The 21,496-nt window shown below is 36.4% G+C and overlaps 1 protein-coding gene and 1 long non-coding RNA gene across 7 annotated transcripts in view; one reads left to right on the top strand and one right to left on the bottom strand.

Annotated features, from left to right (window-relative positions):
- LOC138131476 (uncharacterized) overlaps positions 1 to 21,496 on the top strand; it is a 102,565-nt gene that overhangs the window by 24,660 nt on the left and 56,409 nt on the right. For 3 of the 6 annotated variants that reach the window (XM_069048507.1, XM_069048512.1, XM_069048509.1), the window contains exon 2: positions 7,264 to 7,309. The gene's annotated coding sequence lies outside the window, so the exon portion shown is untranslated. Of the gene's footprint in view, positions 1 to 4,102; positions 4,227 to 7,263; positions 7,310 to 17,473; positions 17,634 to 21,496 lie in introns of those variants that run through there. The other 3 variants (XM_069048510.1, XM_069048514.1, XM_069048508.1) reach the window with 2 other exon arrangements.
- On the bottom strand, positions 15,515 to 17,162 carry LOC138131480 (uncharacterized). The gene is made up of 2 exons (XR_011159825.1): positions 16,896 to 17,162; positions 15,515 to 16,836 (listed from the first exon to the last, which is right to left on the bottom strand). It is a non-coding gene; the product is annotated as an uncharacterized lncRNA (long non-coding RNA).

Here is a 21,496-nt window from a genome sequence, read left to right as displayed (position 1 = left end):
CAGCAAATGTTCAAGGAAACGGAAGTTGGGGTAAATTTTGAAATGAACAGACGGAGAAAGTATTTATAGTCATTCAAAAAAAGGATCAAAGAATATATCTTGTTATGTATATTGTACTACTTCTTGCATTGAATAAGAAAAAAAATCTTTTTCTGTAAATTGTTTTAACCTCTTATTTGTCGTAATGGGAATACCAAAATGCAGTTATTCAATGCAAATTTGCATAACACAACGACATTGAACAACTTTTACAACTTCTAGTATCATCACAAATTACCATTGAAATACAAGGTCTTTCAATGATTTTTTCAAATATTGCGAATAGGTAGGCAAGTACTCTTGACCCCATAGGTTTTCCATCAACATTTCAAGTATTAAAAATTAAACATGTATTTGTAAAATAGAATAAGTATTATACCGTGCGATCGAAAATAAAAAAAATCGAGATTGCCATGATTAATACACTTCAGTTGGCAGCACGTAAAAATTTAGTTCAAATGTCATTACAATGGTAAATTATTAATAATTCGATTAAAATTTGCTATTACAATATGTTCACTTTGGAGCAACAAATTTTTATTGTCCAGTGTTTCTTCAGCAATAGAGAAAGGCTTGGTCCTATTCGACACCTCGAGTTTTTGAGGAATTTCAACAAAAGTTTCCGGACTTTCAATGCACTTGACCAACAACTTGCCCAGAAAGTCTACAAATGCGTAAACATGTTTTTGGAAACAGGTAGTGTTCTGCGCAAAAAAGGCAGTAGACGACCGACAAAAAGATCAGCTGAAAATATTGAAGAGGGTGAACAAAGAATTATGGCAGATATTAACCCAAGAAACTAATCAATCATTTGGTACAGTTCAGCTTATCCCTAAAAAAAGATTTGCACTCTTTTCTCTATTGTGTGTTTGTTGTGCATGAAATGACTCCTTGACAATAAGAACCCCCACAACAACCTCTCTGGATAATATTGATTGATCGATGATCGTTGGATCTTGATCTTGGAATTGGATTTATAAACAAGCGGCGTGCGCGTGCTCCGTGCTCACTGTTGACGTTAAATAAATGTGCGGGAGTTTTAAATCTCATTGTTTTATTGCACTAGCTGAGGAAATTCTTTTACAATCGACAGGTCACACAAAATTCTTTATGAAAATCAAGATTCCAACATTCTCAAATTCACTAACCTAACTTTTAAGACTGACTGACATCTGTTAATTGAAATCTCACGAATTGCCAACTGAAACGTTTGGTCAGCGCCTACTCTAATTTTTTTTTTCAATCTCACAGTACAACTAAAAAAAAACAATAATTATTGCACAAATTTTTTATTTATTAATGCCATTTACTTGTTGATCAGGAATTGCTATTTTCAGGGAAAAGAATGTTCTATGAAGAGAATTCAGTTGATTATAAAAAATGTCAACACTTTGCAGATAACAAAAAATACGGAAATTACGCCCAATTATGATTTTTTTGGAAAAGCCGTAAATGTGAAAATATTTTAATGATTTACTTAATTACATACTTCTGTTTTGTGTTGTAATAGATGAAGTATGTACAAGCCAAAGATTACTCGGTGTAATAATATCTCGGAGAATATTTTGTACAAGGTTACATAACGCGTGTTCAAAAAGTGGCATGTCTGGAGTAGGCTGTCCATTTGGAACAAGCTTTTCGTCACTTGAAATTAAACTTACGAACATTAAAAAAAAACTGACATTCAAAAAGCACAGGCTCCGAACGGATTTGTTTTTATAAATGAAATTCGACCCAAATTTAATGACTAATGAGTCTTTATGTAAACGAATAGCTAGTATGGAAACAAAAATTCATTTTTCTATCTATCAGAAAAGGGAATAAGCCAGCTTTGCCAACCTAAAAATCATTGTTGTTGATATGAGAGAAAATACATCACAGGTGTTGCAACCTAAAATCTTGATCGTTCAGTTTGAACGATGACATGTAGTAGACTCTTGTAACAATTGACGTCCCAAGCTACTCTGCGTTCCTGTGAGGAACTGCGGCGCCAACGGGTAAATCACAAACTAACGGAAGTGCCAAGTCCGACTGGATTTTCTTTCGCGGAAGAAACTTTCCAAAAATATCTGTCAGGTGTTAAAGTGCAGTACGACCCTGATCCAACCACTCCGAGGTCAAGAACAAGCCCTTACGCGATCCAAATCGTCGGGCGAGATGCAAGAATCGTTCACTAATGAGCCTCTTCGGAGCCCCAATTATGATAATTTTCGGTAAAGCCACACCGTAAACATCCGGCGAATCAACAAGGATACAAGAAACGGACAGTGGCGTAACGTGCGTCGCTTTCACTGGGACCCCGCCTCATCGCCCTTTCACCGCATTTCGACAAGACTTATCTCTTATTTAAAGGTGAACAACACCGTACGTAATTGCCGAAATTATCGTCTTCTCTTGCCGACTGATTTATGAAATATCCAAAACAAATACATAAATCACGGCCTAATCGTACAAGCCTCGCCATTTTTTTCCTTCTAAAAATACACAGATTGGTTAACAAATTGATATTGGCAGTTTTTTTTTTCCCAGCTCCTCGCGTTAATTCATGTCAATTAAAGTAATGTCAAGGTCAGTACGATACACACCCCGACGATAAAGAATTCACGTTAATTTTAGTACTGATGAATTATTCACGACTTGGTCCACGCATTCGACTCAGTGTTGAGCTTCTTGACGGATTCCGGACGGTGCTGATTTTTTAATTACTTCTAATTCTGTCCCAATTAGAAGACGGCCATGCCAAGCAATTAATTCCAGTCCAGTTGTGAGATAATTGGCTCGGACCTGAATTATTAGGTGATTTATGAGTTTGATGCCAGCGTAAATTAATTACCACTACATCGACACCTACCTCCATGTTATTGTTAATTGTGCGTCTTAAGTGTTAATCGGGCTGATCGAGTGGAATTTCCATCTGGGAGGGAAACCGATTTATGGGCAAATTAAGCCCTAGCTAACGCTTAGTTTCATTCAAAATGATGATCGTGTTTGTCAGTTTTATTTCTGTCCCGACCAGTTCCTTTAATTCTTTTAAGTTAATTGAAGCAGCGGAGTCGGGCTCGGAAAATTTTGCGTTGCGGTTACGGTGCGACATTCTTAGCTTAATTGGCGGTTACATTAAAATTTACAGGAATTAATTTATAAACTGCCAATTAGATCTCACTTGAATGCTTAACTGTCTACCAAGAAGATTTAACACGATCAAGAAAATTGCTAGTTACACATTTCATTTTTATTTCTTAATTTTGCAAAGAAAAACCTTCAAGGGCCAACAGGTTAAATTAGAATTTTGAAAAATAATTACACCAGTTTTTAATTTTTATTTGTATATTAAGTTTTCATGAACACCTATGGGACTGTTATTTTTAGCTTTCACTAAAAATTGTCGTTGAACTTAGTTATACGAATGTCACAGGTTGAAACTACCTCACTTCCAAACGTTTCCAAAAATAACACATTAATTTCTATCGGCTGTTCATTTAAATTTCTCGTTGGCGTTGAAGAGTTGATTGTGAACGTACCACTCGTCAGTCAGCACTCTAAAAACACAAACAGCGAAAAAAGTGAAGATTTAAACAGCTGATCCGTGATCTGTAATCCGTGGTGCGTTCACAATCGACTCTTCAATGCCCACTTTGAGGATACATTTAAATGAACACCCGATAGTGCTGAATTCGAATTGAAGTCCGATTTTCGTCATAAATTCCACAATTTTTTGCCACGCTAATTGATCGCATCCCAGAACTAACATTTTAAAAATGTTTAATCTGATCTTTGACCCGCACTTTCATAACTCGGCGCGATGTGATTTATTCCTTTATGTTTTTGTGTTTTTTTCTAAACAAAAAATGATTAGCCAATTTATGTTGTGTCGAGTGCGTATTTATTATTATTAGTAGTTTCGATCGTACCGTTATCAGTTTCTAAAATAAATATTTTTCTCGTGGCATTTTTATTTTATACTGGAGTCGTTGTGTACGGGATGTAAATATTTTTGTGTGATAGCTGCACAAAATATTTATCTATGAATTCGTGTGATTTCTTTAAAAGATTGGCGGCGTTGCAACAGTGTGGTCCGAAGATCTGCAAAGAATGCCGTGCTCGGTGTGTTTATAGTGTTTTCGGAATTTAAAATGAGTACCTCATTAAGTGATTATTTTATTGGCAACTGCAAACTTCCAGTAGCTGTAAGTTGTTGCGTTCGTTCTTTGGTAGGCAATCAGAAAAATCAATTCTGATTTTATTTTCCTTTTTATGTTTTGAGAGAATTCTAAACCAGTTCTGTTGGATTCAGAATTGAATAATAAAGTTGTAGACGTACGCTCAACCGATTTGGAAATGTCACAACTTATAAAACTTGTACGAGGATAAAAGACGATGCCTGATTAAAATATTACCTGCTAGTGGTAAACTAGGATTTATAAGCGCCGCAAGATCTTTAACTTAAAGTACCATAAAATTTTACGACCTACAACCAAATTGAAACTACAGTAAACTGTCAGAACTACAGACGTAGCTACAATTTTTCACTTGCACATTTTGAACGAAACTGAAATTAGTAAAAGAAGAAACAAAATGTAGCAAGTAGCAAATAAGGAGTACCAACGAGTTTTAGTTTTTTTTTCCACTCTTAGTTCTGTTAGAAAGACCATAAAATCGGAAAACAAAAAATCTGACTTCCATAAAACATAAGATCAATATAAACAACTTTTTTGTTGATAAAGATATGCAAAGCAAACACATCGTAGATATTTTATCGGTAGGTTTTAACCTTAAATATAAATATGTAATAAATAAAGCAGGAATAATGGAAAGAACATCAAATATTTAGAAAGAACTTTTATACGAGTAATAAAGCGATTTGGTTTTTCTAGAGACAAACAGGAAATTATTAATAATTTTGTGTTTTCAAAAATAAATCGTTGAGCGTTTCTGCATAAATTACTAATATGTATAATGAAGTATGTACCAATAATGGTTAAATATTCATTCTCTTGCCTATTTGAGAATTTTTCGCTGTTTTAAGAGACGTAGAATATTTTAAATTCAAAATCACAAAAAAAATATAAATAATGGGATAATGAGCAGATAATTTGAAAATAGAAAAAAAAAGTACCAATACCGTACATATAAAATTTTTGTTATATAAAAAATATCTAAGGAATCAGTTTTGTAACGGGCGAGGAATGAACGCTATGAGTCTGGAACTTTCCCAAATCCGGACCTGTACTAGCGGAACTATGGCGACATTTTTCGAAGCGCCACAATATTTTAGGACAGGACCGGATCGAGATAAAAGTGGACAAAATTGTACAAAATTGGCGAGTGCCAAATTTCATAAAAAAGTTTCGCGGACAACGGAGCAAAAAAAGTTTAAGATTTAAATTTGAAAAAATAATAAAATAATTGAAGTGGTCCGTCGGATTCTGGGTATTGGGGCTATTCTGAGTCAAATGGTGCAGTCGGTTTTTCCATTTTCCGGAAGGTAAATTAGGAATCGATCGTGACACGAATTTTTAGGAACCACGGGGGTATTTTGAGGCTTTGTCACGGCCAAACTAGAAGGGCTAGGTGAAAGTTAGTCACAGCGGTTGTTTCGTCGTTGTTTTATTTATAAGTGAGATTTTTTTTTTTGAATTTTTTGAGCCCTTATAAGTTCGTGGTGATCGATCAATGAATAAAGGTGAAAAGCCAAAAGTCAGTTGACAAAAAATTGATTTGTTACCGTACTTCAAATTCGGGTTGATTTTGGTCTTTTACACACCGAAGTACGTGCGTGTGCCAAATTTCACAGGAAAATGGGTTTCGTCAATTTTGACTTTTTTGAAAATTTTTATAACAAAATTAAAGTTCTCCAATCGAAGTGGCCAGTCGGGTCCTAGGCTTTGTTGGCGTTGTGAATCAATTAGTGCAGTCAGTTTTTCTATATCCAGGTCGGTAAAGTAGGAATCGACAGTGACACGAATTTTCAGAAACCATTGGAGCAGTTTAAGACTTCGTCACAGTCGAACCAAGAGGGTTGGGTGGAAACCAGTGGCACAGGCGGATTTCTAGCTCTTTTCTGTACAACTACGAATATTTTGGGAGTTTTTCGAATTCTCATCAATCCGTGGTGACCGATCAAGGGAGACGATGTCTGACCAAGGACGCCAAGTCTAAAGTGGGTCGGAAAAAAATGTATTTTTTCTCGTACTTCATTTTGGTTATTTTCTCTCCAAAATACGCCGGTATGCTAAATTTCACTGGAAAAATCTCGGCGGAAAAGAGATTTCATCATTTTGGTTTGAAATTAATTTTTTTTTACGATTATTTTAAAATATGTAGAATGTCATCGTTACATCATTCATGTTAGTTCTTAAATTTTGTACTTCATTCAGCCAGATATTTCTCTTACTTGTTATTTTTAATATGTACATAATTATTATTTTTTAGTACTAAGAAAAATAATAAATTGATGGCTTCTTTTTTTATATAGATCATCACGGAAAAATTCTTAGCAACAACAGTAGCTCTGTTTTGAAAAACATATTTGTTATAGTCACTTTTAAGAGTTCAAACTGTTTAAAGGAAACGGCGAAATTTCTAGTCTAATCCAGATTTTCCAGGAAAAATGTTGTTTGTTGGAAAAACACCACGTCGCTCACTGTTGAAAGACATATGGAGTGTTTGTATCTTCCTATTCCTCGAAACATGATTGCATAATTATGTAAATATCTCTAAATTTACTATTAAATTAATTATACAGTGATTTAGAAGTTGCAGTAATTTTTTTTTATGTAGCAAATTATTTTCTATCAAATCCTGAAGATTTCTAACCAGATTGCCCCAAAACAGTTACGCGTGTGGACCAATTTCCCCCTTTGAAACATCCCTCGAAAACTCCCTTCGCACATTTTTGAAAAAACAATATTCCCCGCGCACAGCACGATATCGAACCCCACCACCTCTTGCTAACTGTTCACCTCTCCTCACATCCGAAACGTCGGCCCCCAAATTATGCCAAGTCTTCGAACCCGTTTTGGGGAAAAACAAGATCAACGACCGCTTCTTCTGCGCCGCAGAAATTTCCTCCACACCTGGTCCAGATTTACGTGCATCGCGTCCTTGAGACGCGAATTTGCTTAAACGTGATTTACGCGCTGTCCTGATGAAGTGATGAGGATGTCGCCGATTAAGGGGCGTTTACACGCACGTCACGTACGCTAACTACTCCTTTTGTTCCAGATACGCTGCTCCGGAAGCGCCGGACAAGGATGACCATACGTCTACCGTAAGTACCAAAAACAACAACATAAATATGTTTTTTTTTTCGTATACGGATGAAATTCCATCGGTGGAACTTGTTTGTTGGTTTTGCGAAATTTTTGAATATTCATGAATCTGGTTTTGTCGATCGGTTGGGAAAATTTTAATTCCACCAGATAACGACGATGGGAGTTGTATGTAACTGTAGCAAGTCGCCGCGTTTCCTGCTTTACCGACGTCTGACATTCTGGCAATTTGCGTGTGCCAAACCGTTCATTTAAACCGAGCTAATCTGGCTTGTGTTGTTACATTTATTAGCGTCGATTCTAATTATCCAATTAAAATCGTGCGAATGTCGTTCTGATTGCAACAGAAGAATTATGCCTACGGTTTGCGGAAGACATTTCATCGTGAAAACTGTCTGCTTTGCATAATTTCATAATTAAATTTCAAATTTGGGTTCTTTGGGTTGTGCGTGATCGCCTCTTGGTGTTTATTTCGTCAGATTTTTTTTACCATTAATTTATGTACCTTGCGTTTTTTCAACCATTTCCTTTAAAATGTCCTTAATTTATCATTATCTTAATGTTTATTGTAGAAAGCTGGCGACTTAAGTCACTTCACGTTGATTGGCCAATCAGACTACATAATTGACTTTGCGAAACTTTGGCTCCATTAACTTACCTCTTGCAATTATCCACATTAGCTCAAGAGACACTAAAATAAAAGATTGGAGCAAGTTGATAAAAACAATTTTCCACTTTCCGAATCAATTAGTAAAGAATTTAATGTTTATTCACATTTTTGGAAAAATATTGCATTTTTGACGTGAAGGAGCTAAATGAGAGAATTCTTGAAATGTGTTAGCACCTTCTTTACATTATTGAAAACCTCTTAGAAGATTTAAATTACTTAACTAAATACCTCTCACATTCTTTACGATAAATAAGACGATTTAATGTGAGGTTCTGTTATGTGTAACGCACTTAGGCAACGAGATCGCAAAATATTTTTCCCAAAAAAAGAATTTTTCATTTACAAAATATGTAAAAAAGATTCCTGACTTGGCATTCTAGTACATGGTGGAAACAAAATTTGACATTATTTTCATGTTTTGACGTTATTGTTGAACAGTACCAGCTTATGTGAAAATTAACAAGAGTAATGTGAAAAAATAAAAGACCAAGAACGAAAAATTACATTGAATATGTAAGCAAGAACAGTGAGAGTTCAGGGATCTTTAAATTTGACAGATCTTTTGCATCATTATAAAAAAAAAAGTAGTAGTGGTCCCAATTATGACCCTTGTGGGACGCCATCTCTTGCACAGTATAGATTCGAAGGAAAAGGTTGAATCCTAAAAGCTAGCCGATCACTTTGGCTACACAACTTTTTTCTTTCTTCTTCATTCTTCAAATTTGTATTTTTCATCTCTTCATTTTTTTCTCTTTTTCTTACAAAATAAGATTCTTCTGAAAATATTTTGATTCTTAATGAATCAAATAGACTTTTCTGTTCAAGAAAACTTTTTACTTCACGATTTATTGAAGTTTACCTTGAAAATGTTCAATACTTTTGCGCACAACGCAGTTACAGCGCCGTTTGTTTTTCTTATCAAATTTCATAAATATTCTTTTTGGTTTTGCGCTTAATAATACAACTTTAAAATGCACATTTTACAACAAAATGTACATAGATAGTAAAAATAAAAGAATTCCAGAGCAGCCGCTCACTTGCTGCAGCACTAGAAGTCGACGGTGGTCACAAAATTTCCAGATTTTAACCCACTTGATTTCCATTGGAGAGAGAACGCGCAACACCAGTATTAAAATATTGAAACGTTCTTTCTTGAATCAATTGTGATTACTGTTTGTTTATTTTATAAGAAACTGCGGTGTAAAATTTTATGATTCGTTTATAGCCTCGTCTGAGAGCTCGTCTGAGATTGCTTGGCAAGAGCCAAGGACAAAACCGAGACAATTTGAATGCCTCAAAGTCTGTAGCAATTGATTCGCTTAGAAAAAAAAAACAAATAAACAAGACTATTAAGTTTTTTTAAATAGGATTGCAAAGGAGTGCGACCGAAAACGAAAGAAAGAGCGGGACGCAAGATCGCTGCATAACGCGTCAGTCAGTTGTTTCCGACATTTCCATGGAGATTTCATTATAAAGTGCACCAAATACATATTTATCGACGGTGAAGTGCACGCGTTTTTGCAGCCACCGAAGGAAAGACAATTTTCATGAATGTCGACAAACGCGATGTTAAAAACAGAAATGTAGGAGGAAAGAAAGAAAACATGTCACATCGAGAAGAGTCGATGGAGCAACTTCGTTGGGCTATTTCGGTCGAGTTAAGACGAAGACAACAACGGCGTCGAAGAACCAAAACAAGATTGCGAGCTGGAAATAGCTCGCTGGAAGAATCAATCGTTCACGAACTCGCAGGTCCCCGAACCTGCAACTTTTCCATTTTGGGAGCGATTTGAATAAAAATTGTTTGTTTTTCTCGGTTGGAAAACACGCGAGTTACATCAGGTTGCTTAGCCCACGCTTCAATTACAGCCCAGCCGGAGGAAATGGTAGCTGTTGTCGGAACAAAAAATTGTTTATCTTGTGTTGCATGTCGTTTACAGTGGTTGAACGTAAAGGTACGTAATGATTACTTAAATGCCAACGCTGAATTAATCGCTAGCCCAGAGTAAGACCGACAGATCAAATCGAAATTGCTATCGTTGCTTGGCGACATTTCGCCGACAAAGGAAAATTTTAATTAAGAGTTGTCGGTTCGACTGGTAAGGCTCCAGACAGCTTTTGATTTAGTTCCACATTAACAGCCAATCGCTCACAAACGCCGCCAACAGGTTATTTTGTTAATAATATTTTGAACTGATTGTATTAAATCTCGAAGAAGAAGGAAGGACGTGGATTAGATTGAAAAATTCATCATTCAGAGTAGAAGGTCTTTTTGTGCTTCGCCCAGTTGTCAACCTCGACTTCGTCTCGGTCTTCAATCTCTGGGCTTAGCACAAAAACACTCACTTCTACTCTTAATAATCTACTAATATGTCGCCCTTTGTTCTTTTGAGAAAATCCCAAAAACCTCACTGTACGGCTCTTTTTGCACATAATTTTTTTCTGTTCTTACTTTTTTGGAATCCTTTCGTTGAGTTCCATCACGTGAACCACTTTTGGTTTGAACTGATTCACTCTGGAGATAATTTAAAATTTTTGAATTTTTGACATGTTCAACTCAGTTTCATCCTTCTGATGAATTAAAAAAAACAGTTGATCGTAGGACCAATAATAGCCGAGTAATGCGGTCTGAAAGTTGATGCTGAAGCCTCGTGTTTTAGACTTCTAGTCGACAAAATGGCGTCGTCCACAGATCATCCAAAAAATGGAAGAGGATGAAGAGAACGGTGAAAAGAAAAATAGAATATCTAGGAAAACAAAATGAAAACAATAGAAGTTATAACAGGAAGTTCCCAAGCTCAAGTCATATTTATTGAGCCCTTCGTCATATTTTTAATTAATTTTTGTAATTGACTTATCTACGGTAAATAGAAATTCTACCACTGGAACATTAACCATCAACTTTTGTATGTTCACCACAGCCCCCAGCTGATCTCTTCCCGCAAGGAACTTCGCTTCCTTTGCCCTCTAATATCACGTTTCATCAAAGTTTCGTTAGCGTCGGCTCAAACGAAAATTGACTCTTGTTCCCGAGCCTTCAAACAAGACTTTTTCCCCTTTGATAATCCGTTTGCTCAACATCATCCGTTTTTATTTAATTTCGGATTATTAACACCGCCACAACATCAGACTCGCAATTACCACTCTGCCGCCGCCCACTCCCCGACTAAATTCCCAGTTTAATCCTCAGAAAAACCCACGCACCGTTGCGGCCCTCTCGACTATTCCTCCCTTCTTCGTCCGCAAATACCGATGCGGGCGCTGCATCGACGATCCCTCAGGAGCTTATTTTAGTCCCGGAACGGGGCTATTATTATTATTATGTTTACACACAGTCACATCGAAAATAACCGGGAATTCGAATTAGATTATTAATAGGTGTTTCTTTTTCACTGGAAACTTATTTTTAATTCAAGCCTAGGATTACTCTTTGTTTCGGTGCTAGCCGAGCAGTGCACTTGACTTTCTATTTGCTTTCGAAAGTCATTTCGACGCCACATGGCGGACATAAATTGTTGCACTTGCAGGTAAACAGGAACCACCCGCTTTGGAACGCGTTTCAAACGAATGAGGTGGCGAATTTTCGGCGGCGAAGTGGTTGGGCAGATGAGGTTTTGGTGGGGCTTGGGTGGTGGGAAAATTTTGGAACGGAGAAACCTTGTTGGATGGCACTCGATGGGGACAGCTGCGTTGGCCAGTCAGTATTTTTGTAATCTAAAACCGCTTTGTCTGTGTCATTAACCAAAAATTTTGCTAAACATGGTGAGCAAGATGGTGCAGCAACTGAAACATTGCGATCAACAAACACGACCGTGCGAGAATAAAAAAAAATGAACAAAACATTTTTTTTCTTTATCACCATTTAAACAGGATAGAAATGTACAATTTTTTGGTTTTTTATAAAGAATAACATTTGCAACAAAAACAGAACAAGTCTGTCTTCATTTAGAGGACACCACTAAACACTTTCGAGAGTCCTCTCACACTTGTTTTTTGTCATTCGTCGCCGAGACTCAGTAACATCACCTCCGTGCGCGACACAGGTGAGGATTCGGGGGAGTGTCTCGTATTTAACCCGACAGTTCATTAAAATATTTTTATTGTTTAAATAAAGTGAAGACCGTTTCAAACACCAAGACAGGGTTCATTTTAATCCACAGTAAAAATATAAATACAAAGAGCAAATAAACAATTTACTGGTTAGAAAATAAGGTGCCAGGTTCGATCAGGTTTATGAATATGGGTCAGAACAGCGAGAAGCGTATTTATCGTAAATACAATTTTTCAATTATTTAGATTCTCGTTAAGTTGGGATACAAAGTACAACAAATAATTATCATTAATAATTATTGTTACGAATGACGTCTTACATTATCTACTATCAACAGGTCTATAATGGGATCTTTATTTTTCTTAAAATAGATTTTCTGGAATTCTATTACAACTATTGCGTAGCATTTTATTCAAGCTAGACCGATACCTGATACAGAAGAAATTGAAAATTGTCTCGTAATCTTGGTTTTGATTTATGTAAAATGTAAATACAAAAAGCGTTAAGTTGATGAAACTGTAGAAATGTTGTAACACTTCTGCCGACCTCAAGTATTGTTATTTTAGCAGCAAATAACAAGCAAATTAATTACCACTAAATACAATATTATCGAGGACTAATTTATTCCATTTATTTTATTACGTTCAGTCAATTCTTAAGCTGTTGATAACACGTGCAACTAATTACTTTTTAGCTAATAAGTATATATTTTCACTAATCACCTCCCTTTTAAACAATTACACTGTCACACCGTGGACGTTATGTTAATTTATAAGCATTCACTTCCAAAATAATTACTTGATTAGTACTTAATTATCACCTTATCAGGATCGCGCTAGCTCCGCATATAAATTGAAGCCCGACTCACGTCACACTCGGTACACTCGCGCGTACACTATTCCGGACGCTCTCCCAGTTGCGCTGTGTGAAACCGACTCCCCGAATTGTTACCACTACTAACCCTTCCAGTTCATTCCGATTTCCATCTCGAGCCCCAGATGCACTCCCATCGCCCAGAGCAGTTGGTTTTTATGTCTTCGGATCCCGCGTCCGTTATGAATATTCAGGCCACTCTTGCTGTGTCGATTTTCCACTCGAGGGACGCTCAGTCGATAACAGTAACATTCGAGACTCGGCCCACACGACCATGTGTTGAAGCGTTTACAGTAGAATTTATGTAATGGACCGAATCCAAGTATTTAAGTACGATTTACAATCCAGGCTTTCGACTCTTAATTCCTGTTTACACATTGCGATTGCACTTGTGGGTAAGTGACACGTCGAGCTGGGTGAAGTTGAGGAGCGCTCTTGGAAAAGTGTCAAAGTTGGGAGTTTCTGTGCATACATTTAGGGCCAGTTTATAGAAAGAGAATTAAATATTTAATTCGAATTAAATTTTAATGCGCGATTAACCTGTGAATCCCAAACTTCGATTGGTTCAATCTGATCACGTGTTCAGTTAATCTTGCATTTGATTACGATTAACTTAATTTCGCTTCTGTAAACTGGCCCTTAGAGTGTATTTTGGGCAGTCATGAAAGTAATGTGGTAGCCCAAGGCTACATTTTTGAAATCAATTAAAGATATTTTTTGCTTCCAAAGATCGTCTGATTTGAAACTCAAAACATGGCGCCACTACGTTGACGGTGCTTTCATTTTTTGGAAGTGGACTCTTGTTTTTCGAGACCATGATTCGTTTCTAGCTGTTTTGGTCACTTGTTGACCTAATGGTCTGAGACATTTGGCATTTGTCACCAATACACCTACTGGTCCATCATGCCCATTTCAAAAACTTTCTCCCTTCTCAAAGACCATATCCAAACACTTTTTTTTCAATGGTGTGGACAAGTCAAGTGAGACCGTACTCGTCTCTTCTGAAGAACCATTTACATCAAGACCCAAAGCAAGAGCTGTAGGGTCTTGTAGCACAAAACTGAGAAAGCTCAATCCAAAAGGGGTTTTCAAGTCATTCTCACCAACCCTTCCAGCATACTCCATCCTCCATGTGATCCACTTTTCAAGGTTTTATTGTACAAGATTTCGTTAAGGAAACAGATGGTTCAGTCAAGGACAAACATTATACGAGTAAGTTTCTTCATCAGACTTCTGTTTTTAAAGAAAATTCGTAATCGAGGTTAACCACTGGTTACATCGCAACTATGTATTTTGCTTGGAGATGTCCAATACCAAGACATTACTTCTTTGAACGAGGTTCGTGCTTCATCTAGCATTTAAAGGTGAATAATTCAAAATCGTTGGACCTTCCCTCTTACAGCCCAGACTTGGTACCTTGTGATATTTTCAAATTTACTTTCAAAAATTTGCAAAAGCATCTGAAACAATCTTAAACGGAATTAAAAATCTGATTTTACTACCTGGATCTTCTGTTTTAAAAAGATGAAAGAAAAAAGGTGGGGTCAAACTTTCCCAAATGTTTTACATAACTAGCCTTTAAAAAAACTCTGGTCAAGTAGGCCATGGTTTTTTCTTTTTTACAAACCCAACTCGTCTTTTTAGCTGGTATATTCTGGTATTATCTTCAGATACATAACCCCACTTTCTCAGTTTCAATTAAATCTATAATTTGAAGTGAAAACCGTCATGTAGCGCTAACAAACTCTCATTGGTTAGTTCTACGAGGTGTTTTTTTTTTAAGAAATAATTCACACCTCTACTTGTTGTTGAATGACTTTGACATTGCTCATTTGACAGCTGATGAAGCTACGCCATACGTCAACGGAAACAAAAGCAAGCACCAAACTACTTGACCACAAACATTTTTGAAAGTTGAAACGTTCACGAACGGAAGTTATGGAATAGTCGTGTTAATTTAAATAAAAAGTGAAATCATTATGGATCACGTCTAATAAATTATTTCTAAATCAAAACTTATAATTACTACGCATACGCATTTTTTTGAATTATGTCTTTTAAAAGTGATCAACTTTTTTTTATGTATTGAGAAGTTTTTATTCGCTGACAAAATATTACATCAGTGGTAAATTCTGGTTACCGACTGCTGAGAATTTATGACATTTTTATACATTTTACAGACATATTTATGTACCTGAATTGATTTATAAGCTTATTTTGCTTCTGGTAAGCAGAAAATATTCCTGAAATGATTTAAATATCTAGTGTCGAAAAAAAAAAACCGTTCACTTGTGTTTCAATCAGTTTTAAAATTTTTTTTGTTCGACACTGTCAGAATTTGAGAAATTTCTCCTATGTGAACGGATTTTGGTAAATATGACAAGTTGTCAAAACGTAACGTCAAGATAATTTTAAAGATTTTAAGCGATTTGGAGCCTTTAAGGGGTTCGTCGAACAAAAAAACGTTGTATTCAACTCGTTCTTGTGTAATTTGGACTTTTTTGGCACTCATGGGCAAAAAAGTCCAATTTACACAAGAACTCGTCAAATAAACTACTATTAGCTCAATTTTTCTTTAAATTTAGATATGTAGTTAAAAAAATCTCAAAACTTGATCAATTCAGTTTACTGCCTTGCCTAGCATGTGTCAAATTTTTACGGCTTTGTTGGAAAACAACAATTCATTTTCATTCTTGAACAACTTAATATTTATCTTTGGTTCTGTTTGTTTTAAATTTTGAACACTTTTCTTGAATTCTTCTTTAATTCAACGATCGTTCATATCTCGTCAAAATACCTCCAAAAAATGTTTTTCCCACCAAAACTTTCTAAAAAGTTCTGCAAGCAGTAGTACACTTAGTGCATAGATTATTCAGCGTGACTCAGTCGTGTCCCAGATGTGTTCGATTGGATGCAAATCAGATGATGGATCGGTAAGTTTCTATTCCCAACCAGTGCAGCGCAATTCTTGGAACACCTTGCACAGTTAATCCCTAATTAATGCATATCTTCCAAAAACTGACCTTCATTTTTTCGCATTGCTTCAGAACAGACGTAGAAAATTTCCAACCAATCATTTGGCTTCCTGAAAACGCGCGATTAGTCATTTGTTTTCATTAGTTAACATTTTTGAAGAAAATGAGGAATTTTTATGTACACAGAGCGACCACAACCTGTCTTCAAGAACTGCATCTCATTATCACACATTCGGTGTTAATAAAAATATTTGAAAGTCGCGACCTTCGCTGCACTGATGACTCACACCGCTAACGCAATATCTTATCATCAGGATCAAAATGCATTTGGGCCAAATCCAGCCCAGATGGTCTAAATTCCAGATGACCCCAAGTCTCATAAAAACAATTACTTGAACTTGTAATGGGAGTGAAAAAATCACTGTATCTTATCAGTGTGATAAGCTTCAGTGGCACGTGTAAATTTTTATTCGCGAAGTTCCTTATCTGCACGGTTTTTGCAAGCCCTCCCATCTGGTCTAGTTTGTTCTGGTGAATTTTAATTTGCTCTCTCGACTACCCCAATTTCACGCCAGTCCACTTCCAATTCACGTATGATGGCTAATTAGCTGCTTTAATCGCAGCCAAGTTTCGTTGGTTCGGAAAAATCAAATCGAAATAATTTTCCCCACGATGGCTTTTCCGAATCAGTGGGTTTTCTCTTTGCTCCCCAGGCTCCAAGAAATATTCTGTAAATTGGAGAGGCAGTCGCTACCCTTAATCGGTTTTTATGCACGATTTACCCCCAAAATGACCGGGGGTGTTAGTAAATCGCCTCACACATTTAAACGTCAGTGAGATGTAAAACTTGCTACTGCCCGTTCGAAGATTTGCAATTTTTCTAAACTACTGTCCTGTTGCGGTCAAAAGGATGCAAGAAGATCGTGACGCACGTTTTGTTGAGTTGCAAATCAAAAACTACAAGTTTTTGGGCAAGTAATTATTTGAAATTTGAAATTGGCGCCAATTGTACTCACTTGTCACTCAATTTATCCCCGTGGTGTTCACTTTGCGAACTACAATAACCCAACTTCCATTGAAATTTGCAATTTCTTCATTTTCCGTTTTTGTACCCTCCTTCACACGTTTCTTGTTCGTTCATTTTGATGGCAATTGGAAAGCAGTGACTGTCAAACGGCGCCACCGTCGCCGCCGCAATGAATCTTCATGGAGCGCACACGAAGTTGTAGTGCATGTCGAAAATGACGCATTACACGTGTAACTTGCATAAATATTTATCCACAGCAAAAGCAAACAGACGATGCAGTTTAGCAATTATTTATTTAGACACAATGCATAAAATAAGTGCGTAGATAGCGGCCATAACCACCAGTGGTGCTAAATCCGTTGCAACAACATCCTGCTTATCTTATCTTATTGCGTATCTTGCGAAAAGAAAAAAAGTTGCATCCGCCAAAAACGCTACAGCTTTTGGCAGAATTTCGTACAGCGCGTCCGGTGCTGATCGATCTCGTGCACATTATTCATCACATCCGCTATAATTATCTTGTTTATGGCCAACCATAAATAATTGGTATTTGTTTTACTTGTGCGCGTGGGGCTTGGTGCGGATAAGGGATGCGAACCTCTTCCTGGAAGGCGAAGCGGTTTTGGGTTGCTGCGTAGTGACTTTTTGGGAATCTTTGGTGTGGTTGCTGCTTGAAACTGTTGCAATCTGTTGATCTTTGCCGCAACGGAAAAGGACAAAGTTTGCCGTAAGTTATTTTGAAATTGTTGTGGCGCAATGTTTTGAAATTTTGCCTTTTTTTAACTTTCGTTGCTTGTTTCCAAACGGATCTTCAATGGCGGTGCTTATCTGGATGTTTGTCATTGCGTGACGTCACAGTTCATTCTTGGTAAACAAGTTGTTAGTGCCTCTGAATGCTGTCAACGATGTGAGGCACTGATTTACCAGAACGCTTGGTCATTTTTTCGTCTTGGCCCATACTTTATTTGGCAAATCTAACAATTTCTAATCGATTTTGAGTGATTTCAACAGTTTTAGCAATGTCACTTGTGTCCCTAAAAATGAATGTTGTAATAACGTGCGATCAATTAAAAAAAATCGAGTTACCTGGATTTTGCTATTCTGATGCTTTGATTGGTTCAAACCACCATTTTCGCCTACTTTGATTTTTTTCTTATTTGATGAAGGTTATGATAAAGGTAAAAAGGAACATTATTGCTAGGTAAGATTAGGTGGTATAGAGTGATTTCAAAAGATTTTTCATAGTTGTAAACAAAAACACACAAAAATTTGACACTTGTTTTGTAAGAATTTGACTTGAAGTGGTAGGTATAAATATCAGTGTGAAATTTTGTATTGTAAAGTTTCCTTTTAGAAATCGAAAGTCAGAATCACTTTGGACGAAATTATAAATAGTGGAAAGTTTTTGACAGTTATCACGTGGCGACATTTTCTATTGTATATGTATTAGATTTCAAAATGGTTGTCGACGCAGTTGGCCATGAACATGCTCACCGGCCTTTAGATTCAGTTACAAAAAAATAACTGAATATCGATTTTGACAGTTTGAGGTTATGATATACAAGAAATCACAAGCAAAGTATAAAAGTGAATACACGTTAGTGTGGTTGATGCAGAACCATAGAGAACAACCTGAACATATCAATAAAAATCTGAGTGACATGGGAAGAAATGAGAATTGTTTATAATAATCACTAAATTCTCTGATGTTGCCAGATGTTTTGGGGTTAGAAGCGTTATTTATTAAGTTAACGAATGTCTAAAAAGTGGAAATCATAAAGCGTTCGTTAAAATGTTCTTGACCTTAAGGTTTTTTTGACAAATGAAATGTAAACCAAAAAACTCTAAAATTACCAAAAACGGCCGTACTGGCAACTTAAATTTGAATTTTCAGGGCCAACTGCGTGGACAGCCATTTTGAAATCTAGTTGACGAGACTGAACCTTCAAATTGACAGTTATTATCGGAAATCCTTTTTTTGTTGTAAAAGCAAAATTACTATTTAATGAAATGAATCCATCTTGCTAAAAAAAAGAAATCCCAGCTTTGCTACAAATACACTTTGCGAGATGAGCTTCCTTTGCCATTTAATCCAGTGGAACGAGCACCCCTGCTGATAGCACACTAATTACCCCAAAAAGATTTCCAGAAGTCAATCAGTGTTCGAAATCGCTCCATTTCCACCGACTCCATCGTATCGATATCAAGGAGTAAAAGTGAAACCCGGCGTGATCACTCCCGACGTCTTCACTCTTATCGGAATATCGGAAATACAATTTGGGTCAATTCGTACCTCTATTGATTAACCACCAGAACGCTGTTCTCACGAACTTCGTTCGTATGCTGAGTCTACGATACCCTCATCAAGTCTAATCTGAATTGGGAATTAAATAAATAATAAATAGATTATCGTTATCGGCGCCCGCATCTAGGCCGGGAGACACGAAACTGCCGCTGGTGACGTCGGTTTTGACCGAGTGGGGATTTTTCGTTGCCGACAATGGTATAATGAAGTTGTGTCAGGTAAAACGCGACGCAAAAAGAATGAAGACAAAGAAAACGTAATAAAAAGGAAAGTGAGAACCTATTTTCAAAAATTGAGTGAAACAAAAGTAGAAACAAAATGGTAAAGTATTTAGCGAAAATGTCGCTAGGGCAATCGGCTTTGCTTGTCTAGAGACTAAATAGTATTAGAGTACGGTAGGTGTATTTTCCAGCGCGAAAACTAGGTTTCAGGTTCGAGGCGAAGCCGAGAGTACCTACCGTACGACATTTGTATTAGTCCTTTCGGCTGACCGAATGTTTTATTTTGCAACATTTGCAGGTTTTTATGAAATAACAAATGTTAAACTTTTTGATATACAGAGCTGCCAACCCGATATTTGTATTTTCCCTATTTGAATCGAAAACGAAAACTCAACACGAAGCTGACCCGTTGAAGGGTTAGGTATCTCTGCCGCCAGGCTTAATTCAAACAGAAATTTGTTCAGTCACCCTGTATATTAAAATTTGTGTCCAAACCTGGGACAGTCTTTGTACCACCGACAATGAGAAAGTTGGACGTGACGTGCACTACAGTCAGCTGACGATGGTTTTTTGTTTTGTCATCGAGGTCGGTTGATCGTGTTATGTTCGGTCGGAATATCTATCTAATCTGACAGTCTGAACACGTGGTCCAGTGAGAGGGCTGCGGGAATATAACACTTTCCGGTTTCAATTTCCCCGTTTTTATTTTATTCGTACGAGTTTCCGTTTCCGTGTCAGCATCCTCCCTCGTCTCGAATGTCATCATATTTTCGTTTTGGACGATATTAGGGTTTTATTGCTTTTTAAGATGACATTTGTCGTTCTCGAATGGTAATAATGTAGCGTTTTGTAGAGATTTTGTGTTTGGGGAGTGAAAATGTTGCAGTTGGCGAGTCGCGATGTTGTCGCGGATTGACTAATTCGCTGTTTCCCCGTTGGCGCTGATGAAATCTTTCCTGTCAAATGTGACAAGTCAAAAATATGTGTCGCACCTGTTGATTGTTTATTTCTATTTTAGTGGAACGCCGACCTTTTTTCTTGTGTTTATAAGATTTTTTGCACAAGACTTAAATGTCATCGTTGATTCCTTTTACCAATTAAATTCTTTTATGACATATTTAACGAGACCACCCACTCCTGACATTCTTCAAATATATTCTCAACCTGTCACGCCATGATATAACACGCCTTTAATTATTTTTAATGACCGTTTAGATAATTCCTTTTTACCATTATTATTGTATTATCTACTGAAATTCTACGTGTGCATTTTTTTTCTTTAGTGCTAATTATTCTTACTTTTGATTTTTCTGTTTTATCTTGCATTACTGGATTCAGAAGACAAACGAAGCCCACTCCCCGGCTATAGTCGAGTCTTCGACATTATCACTAATTCTATTTTCAATTTTTTAACAGTTAAAAATGAATTTATATTAGAAACACTTTCAAGGAACACAACAAACTTCGGAAAATTTTTATATTAAGTTAAAACTTTTATAATAAATGTTCGAAAGGAAGTTTCTGGGGAACTCATTATAAAATATAAATTGTATTTTTTGTGAAATAAAAAAATTAAATTGATTGAGGTTGAGCGGGATCTGTTTCAAAATTCCACGCTGTGGTCTTTTATGAAACCAAAATTGTCTAAAAATAGTTTTGATTTTTGAAAGCTAGTCTCAATTTAAAATTAAAACTAATTTAAAAATCTGTCAAGGAAAGAATGTACATATCTCTTTGTTAAAGTTTCCTGTCGTTCATTCGCTTTCTCTGGGAATCCCAAAGCGGAAAACGATAAACCTCTTATTAGTCACGTTAAAAATATTTACAAATCATTAACCACAGCACGTTGCTTATTCTCATTTGGACCGTTTTCCTCATAATTTGTAACAAGGATTAACTTCTATTGAAACTGTCAAAATTAATTAGTAGTTCCAATTAATAATATCGTGTTTCACGCGATATTGTTACGAATTTGTAAGCTCATTTTTTACAGTTTAGTTACAGTTAGCGAATAGGTTGAGTGCGTGAAATCTTATCGATCAAATAGTTATCAGACAGTTTATC

The sequence above is a fragment of the Tenebrio molitor genome, chromosome 5, assembly GCF_963966145.1.
Source record: "Tenebrio molitor chromosome 5, icTenMoli1.1, whole genome shotgun sequence".
In the NCBI taxonomy this organism is placed as follows: Eukaryota; Metazoa; Arthropoda; class Insecta; order Coleoptera; family Tenebrionidae; genus Tenebrio; species Tenebrio molitor.
The sequence above is the reverse complement of the archived record's forward strand: the minus strand, read 5'-3'. Positions and strand labels throughout refer to the sequence as shown.